The sequence below is a fragment of the Miniopterus natalensis genome, chromosome 10 (assembly GCF_054644295.1).
Source record: "Miniopterus natalensis isolate mMinNat1 chromosome 10, mMinNat1.hap1, whole genome shotgun sequence".
Taxonomy (NCBI): domain Eukaryota; kingdom Metazoa; phylum Chordata; class Mammalia; order Chiroptera; family Miniopteridae; genus Miniopterus; species Miniopterus natalensis.
In genome coordinates, this window is record NC_142090.1 from 45,465,296 (window position 1) to 45,472,715 (window position 7,420).

Sequence of the window (7,420 nt, forward strand, 5' to 3'; positions counted from 1 at the left end):
TTAATATACACAAATCACACAACACAGCAACTCTACTCCTAAAGTTTATTCAAGAAAAATATCAACCAAAACAAAATAAAGCTCCAACCCCAAATACAGCTGTACTTGCATGTTTATAGTGGTTTTAATCATAATAAATAAAACAAAAGGCAAAAAAAGGGGGAGGGGAAGCATACCCTAAGTTTAAATTTCCCATTTTTATAAATTCTGCTACATTTTATTTTCTTTCTTATTTCAAGGAGATTTATTAAATTAATTCTACTGAAAAGATACATTTTTTTAAAAAACTTACAAATAACTTGTGTTATTTTTCAGGAAGAACATTTTCAAATCTAATAATTAGTGACCTTAAAACTTCTTTTAAACTGGATTTTTAAATTTTATGTATGTATGTATGTATTATTGTTGACATTATTACAGATGTCCCCATTTTCTTCCCATTTGTCTGCCTCTACCAACCCTCATCCCCTCTTCCCTCTGGCCATCACCACACTCTTGTCTGTGTCTATGGGTTATGCATGTATGTTCCTTGGCCGATCCCTTCAGCTTCTTTCATCCAGGCCCTCACTCCTCTTTCCCCTCTGACAGCTGTTAGTCTGTTCCATGTGTCCATGCCTCTGTTTCTATTTTGTTTGTCAGTTTATTTTGTTTATTAGATTCCACATATAAGTGAGATTATATGGTATCTGTCTTTCTCTGACTGGTTTATTTCACTTTGCATAATACTCTCTAAGTTCATTCACGCTGTCACGAAAAGATTTCTTCTTTTTTACAGCTGCATAGTATTCCATGGTGTAAATGTACCATAGCTTTTTGTTGTTGTTAATCCTCACCTGAAGACTTTTTCCATTGCTTTTTTAGAGAGAGTAGAAGGGATGAGGGAAGAGAGAAAGAGAGAGAAACATTGATGTGAGAGAGGGGAGCAAACCTGCTACCAAGGTATGTGCCCTTGACTGGGATTCAAACCTGTGATCCTTCGGTGTACAGGCCAGCACTCTAACCACTGAACCACACTGGCCAGGGCTACCATAGTTATTTTATCCACTCATCTGCTGATGGACACTGGGCTATTTCTAGAATTTGGCTATTGTAAATAATGCTGCTATGAACATAGGGGTGCATATATTTTTTCAAATTAGTGCTTTGGGATTCTTTGGATATATTCCCAGAATTGGGATCACTGGATCAAAAGGCACTTACATTTTTAATTTTTTGAGGAAACTCCGTACTGCTTTCTACAGTGGCTGTACCACTCTGCATTCCCACCAACACTGCAGTAGAATTCCCTTTTCTCCACATCCCTCCCAGCACTTGTTTTTGTTAATTTATTAATGGTAGCCATTCTGGCAGGTATGAGGTGATATTGTGGCTTTAATTTGTATCCCTCTGATGATTAGTGACATTGAGCATTTTTCATATGTCTATTGGCCATCTATAAGTCCTCCTTGAAGAAGTCTTTTCAATTCCTTTGTCTACTTTTTAACTGGATTGTCTTCTGGGTGTTGAGGTATTTAAGTTCTTCATATATGTTGGAAAATAACCCTTTATCAGATATATCATTGGCAAATATGTTCTCTCGTACAGTGAGTTTCCTTTTTATTTTGTTGATGGTTTCTTTTGCTGTGCAGAAGCTTTTTAGTTTGATGTAACCCCATTTGCTTATTTTTTCCTTTATTTCCCTTGCCTTAGGAGACATATTGGCAAAAATATCGCTACAAGAAATGTTTGAGATTTTACTGCCTATGTTTTGTTCTAGGATTTTTATGATTTCATACTTACATTTAAGTCTTTTATCCATTTGTTTATGGTGTAAGTTGGTGGTCTAGTATCATTTTTTTGCATGTACCTGTCCAATTTTCCCAACACCATTTATTGAAGGACTGTCTTTACTCCATTGTATATTCTTACCTTCTTTGTCAAATATTAATTGACCATATAGGCATGAGTTGATTTCTGGGCTCTCTGTTCTGTTCCATTGATCTATATGTCTGTTCTTATGTCAGTACCAGGGTGTTTTGATTACAATGTCCTTGTAGTATAGTTTGATATCAGGTATTGTGATACCTCCAGCTCTGTTCTTTCTCAAGATTGCTGAGGCTATTCAGGATCTTTTTTGGTTCCATGTAAATTTTTGGAATATTTGTTCTAGATCTGTGAAATATGCCATTAGTATTTTAATAGAAATTGTGTTGAATCTATAGATTTCTTTGGGTAGTATGGACATTTTAATGACATGAATTCTTCTAATCCATGAACATGGTATATATGCTTCCATTTATTTGTATCTTCCTCAATTTCTTTCTTCAGTGTCCTATAGTTTTCCAAGTACAGGCCTTTTACCTCCTTGATTAAATTTATTCCTAGGTACCTTATTTTTTGTTGTTGTTGCAATAGTAAATGAGGTTACTTTCTTAGTTTCTCTTTCTGATAGTTCATTATTGGTATATAAAAATGCCACCAATCTCTAAATACAAACTTTGTATATTTCCACATTACCAAATTTATTTACCAGATCCAGTAGCTTTTTGGTAGTGTCTTTAGGGTTTCCTATGTACAATATCATGTCATCTGCAAATAATGATAGTTGTACTTCCTCCTTTCCAATTTGGATGCCTTTTATTTCTTCTTCTTGCCTGATTGCTGTGGCTAAGACTTCCAGTACTATGTTGAATAAGAATGTTGAAAGCACACATCCTTGTCTTTTTCTTGATCTTAAGGGAAATGCTTTTAGTTTTTGACCATTGACTATAATGTTGGCTCTGGGTTTGTCATATATGGCCTTTATTACATTGAGGTATGTTCCCTCTATTCCCCCTTTGCTGAGAGCTTTTATCATGAATTGGTGCTGGATTTTATCAAATGCTTTTTCTGCATCTCTTGAGATGATCATGTGGTTTCTACCCTTCATTTTTTTCCTGTGGTGTATCATGCTTATTGATTTGCAAATACTGTACCAGCCTTGCATAAATACTGCAACCCAGAATAAATTTCACTTGATCATGGTATATGACCTTTTTAATGTATTGCTGGATTTGGTTTGCTAATATTTTGTTGAGGATTTTAGCATCGATGTTCATCTGGGATATTGGCCTATAATTTTCTTTTTTTACAGTGTCTTTATTTGATTTTGCAGTTAGTATAATGCTGGCCTCCTAAAATGAGCTTGGAAGTTTTCCCTCTGCTAGAGTTTCTTAGAATATTTGGTAAAATTGACCTGTGAAGCTGTTCATTTGAGGACTTTCATTTGTTGGGGGGTTTTTTTGTTTTGTTTTGTTTTTGTTTGTTTTGTTTTAGGTGTTTTAGGACTTTAATGCCCTTCACGTATTTGACATAAAATACTGATGATGGATAAACAACAGGAGCAAAGACTGTTCAGCAAGGATCTTCCAGAATCACAGTGTCACTCTGGTCAAACACGATTAATAAGAAGTCAAGTGAACAAACGCGAAAGGAGTTTAACAGAGATTGTTTAGTTTCACAGCATTACTGAAAAATAAAGAACCTACCAACCTTCTCTTCCACCTACTGAAAGAAAATAAAAGTGAATCAGGAACTTCTAAATCTTATGAAGCAGCTTCCAAAGGGAGGAAGGAAGGGAGAGACACAACTGTTGAAAACATAATGTTATAATGCACAAGGCCAAGGACTTTAACAAATTCCTGAAGTCTCTACATTTATCACTGAGAGCTGCAGTATTAGAAATATGTGTATAGAGATATAAACTATTTGGTATTAAAAACAAACCTTGCTATATAGACATATAGTATGTCACTTTTATCTCTTTATGAGAAAAATAGTGTAAAGATCTCCAATTGGCCCTTTAGCCTAGAACTCCTGAACACTCACCAGGTGATCAAGGTTGACTTGAATTAACAGCTGTGGAACCCAGGAGCCCCCATTGCTGTCATTTTTGGAAAGGATCAAGATGCAGCACCTAGCAGACTCCACCCACTCTCAACGCTAAGAGTCTGTGTCTCCAGAAACATTAACTGCACTGTGTGTAAGTCCACAGGCAAGTCTGAATACTGAGACCTAGCTAGAAAAAGTAGCAGCAAAGACACCATAAGGTGGAATCGTTAGAAAAGCTAAAGGTTTTTTTAAATGCTTTCAGTTCAAGTCAAAATTAAGGTGGCTGTTAAGTCCCATTAGCTTTGCAGAGCTGTAGATATTTTGCTGTTCTTTGAAAAAAAAAAAAAAAAAAATCTAATAAGCATGTTCCTTTGATAAAATTACCATGGTTAAGTTTTTGAAAATGTTAAGTTACTTAAAATTGTGGACATTGTTCAAGAGTAGAGTATATATTAGTTAGGATGTGTTCACAGCTGATGCATCTCCAAAATTTCATGAAGGCTGCCAGCTCCTGAACATCCTCGATCATGACGGCATTGTACAGAGAGGCCTGGATGCCTCCCACAGACCTCTGTCCTTTCAAGAAGATCATATTGAGCTCAAGGGCTTTATTGAAAAACCTCTTTTCTAAAGCATCGTCTCCCTTAGCGCTGCCAATGCAGAATGGAATATTCATCTTGCTTCTGTTCTGGGGCTCCACTGGACACACATAGAATCCTTGAGAATTATCACTGATATCATAACTCATCTGAGATTTGATGGAGCTAGGCTTCTCCAGGGCTGCCGCACCGCCATTGTTCTTAATCCACTCCAGGACCAAGCCCACGACCTAAACGCTGAAGCCGGGAGGTGTGTTGTACAAGGAGTTGTTTCTGGCCTGCACTTTGCACTCCAGGACCGAGGGGCCCTCTCTGAGGCAAACTCCAGCAGGTCGTCGCGGTGATCACCACCATGACCCCTGTAGAGCCAACGTTCTTCTGCACACCAGCAAAAATCACCCCAAACTTGGAAACGTCCGCTGGCTTGGATAGGAAGTTCGAGGGCATGTCGCAAACCAGCACTGCTCCCCTGACGTCAGGGATGAAGTCAGACTCCAGGCCATGCGCGGTCTCATTGGCGCAGTGATACACACAGGAGGCGTCGGGGCTGAGGGTCCAGGTGCTTGGGTTTAGAATTTTTGTGTAATTCCCAAGTTTAGGGTGGACGATGTTCACAGTCCCAAACTTCTTGACTTCTTCTGCGGCTTTACCTGACCAGGCTCTTGTCACCATGTAGTCGGCTCACCTTCCTACTTTCAGTCCAATCAGGTTTAAGGGGACAGCACTGAACTGGCCAGACCCACCTCCTTGCAGAAAATCCCCTCGTAGTTGTCTGGAACAGCTAGCAATTCCCGAACAAGATTGTCTGTGTTGTTAAGAATCTTAGCAAAATCTGATGACCTGTGACTCATTTCAAGAACACTAATCCCAAGGCCTTTGTAGTCTAATAATTCTTTTTGCGTCTCTAACAATACCGAGCCGGCAGCTTGGGGGAACCAGCCGGAAATTGGCCATTTGTTTTGGGGCGTCCATGGTGCTGCGACGCAGGTGGCGACTAAGCTGCTCTAGCTTGGCGAGTCTCTGTTGCTGTTTTTTAAATTGCTGCTTTAATATCACTAGCTGTAATCTGTCTATTCACCTTCTCTGATTCTTCCTGATTCAGTTCTGGAACGTTTTGTTTCTAGAAATGTATCCGTTTCTTCCAGATTGTCCAATAGTTGGAATATAGTTGTTTGTAATATTCTCTTACAATCCTTTGTATTTCTGCTGTGTCAGTTGTTACTTCTCTTTCATTTCTTATTTTATTTATTTGGGTCCTTTCTATTTTTTTCGTGATGAGTTTGCTTAAAGGTTTTTCAGTCTTGCTTATCTTTTCAAAGAACCAGCTCTTGTCATTGATCTTTTTAATTGGTGGAGTTTGTTTGTTTGTTTGTTTTTAATACTCTATTTCATTTATTTGTGTCCTGATCTTTGTTAGTCCCTTCTTTCTACTTGCTTTGGACTTTGTTGTTCATTTTTCAGTTCCTGAAAGTGTAAAGTTAGATTGTTTATTTGAGTTTTTTCTTTTGTTTCCTGAGGTAGATATGTAATGCTATGAATTTCCCTTTTAGGACTGCTTTTGCTGTGTCCTATAGATTTTGGGTTGTTGTGTTCTCATTTTCATTTGTTTCAAGGTATCGTTTGATTTCTTCTTTGATCTCACTGTTAACCCATTCATTGCTTAGTAACATGTTATTTAGCCTCCATAACTTTATGTGTTTTTCAGTTTTTTCTTATGATTGATTTCTAGTTTCATATTTTTATGAAATAAAATATGAGTAGATGATACAATTTCAGTCCTCTTAAATTTATTAAGACACGTTTTGTGTTCTAACATGTGGTCTATCCCATAAAATATTCCATGTACACTTGAACAGAATGTATATTCTGCTACTTTGGGGTGAAATGCTCTGAAGATATCAATTAAATCCATGTGATCTATAGTGTTATTTAAGGCCACTATTTCCTTGTTGATTTTCTGCCTGGAAGATCTATTCATTGATGTCTAATGGGGGTTAAAATCTCCTACTATGTATTATTGTCAGTCTCTCTCTTTATGTCCATCAAGATTTGCTTTTATATATCTGGGTACGCCAATGTTTGGTGCATAAATGTTTAACAGAGTTATATCCTCTTGTTGGATTGCTCCTTTCATCATTATGCAATGCCCTTCTTTGTCTCTTACTATAATATTTATTTTAAAGTCTATTTTGTCAGATATACGTATTGCTATGGCATTTTTTTTTCATTTGCATGAAATATCTTTTCCCATTACTTTACTTTTAGTCTGTGTGTATCTTTAGTTCAGAGGTGGGTCCATGTAGACAGCATATATATGGTTCTTGCTTTCTTATCCATTCAGCTATCCTATGCTTTTTGATTGGAGCACTTAAGCCATTACATGTAAAATGATTATTGATAGGTAAGTAATTATTGCCATTTTATTCCTCTATTTCTGTTCCTTTATGTTTGTTTCTCTTCCTCTTCCTCCTCCTTCTCCTCCTCCTCCTCCTCCAAGCAGGCCCTTTAACATTTCTTATAATACTGGTTTGGTGGTAACAAACTCCTTTAGCTTTTTCTTGTCTGGGAAGCTCTTTATTTCTCTTTCAATTTTAAATAATAGCCTTGTTGGGTAAAGTAGTCTTGGTTGTAGATCCTTGCTTTTCAGCACTTTGAATATTTCATGCCAGTCCATTCTGGCCTAAAATGTTTCTTTTGAGAGATTGGCTGGCAGTCTTATGGGAGCTCCATTGTAAGTAATTAACTGTTTTCTCTTGCTGCTTTAAAGATTCTCTCTTTGTTTTTAACCTTTGCCATTTAAATTATGTGTCTTGGTGTGATCCTCTTTGGGTTCATCTTGTTTTGGATTCTCTGTGCTTCTTGGACTTTTGTATCTTTATTCTTCACTTGATTAGGAAATTTTGATCATTACTTCTTCAAATAGATTGTCTATCCCTTGCTCTATCTCTTCTCCTTCTGGTACCCCTATAATG

General features: G+C 37.1%; 1 pseudogene; it reads right to left on the minus strand.

Annotated features, from left to right (window-relative positions):
- Nucleotides 1-4,316: 4,316 nt before the first annotated feature.
- Nucleotides 4,317-5,420, minus strand: LOC107542291 (phosphoserine aminotransferase pseudogene; annotated as a pseudogene).
- Between the last annotated feature and the right edge of the window lie 2,000 nt (nt 5,421-7,420).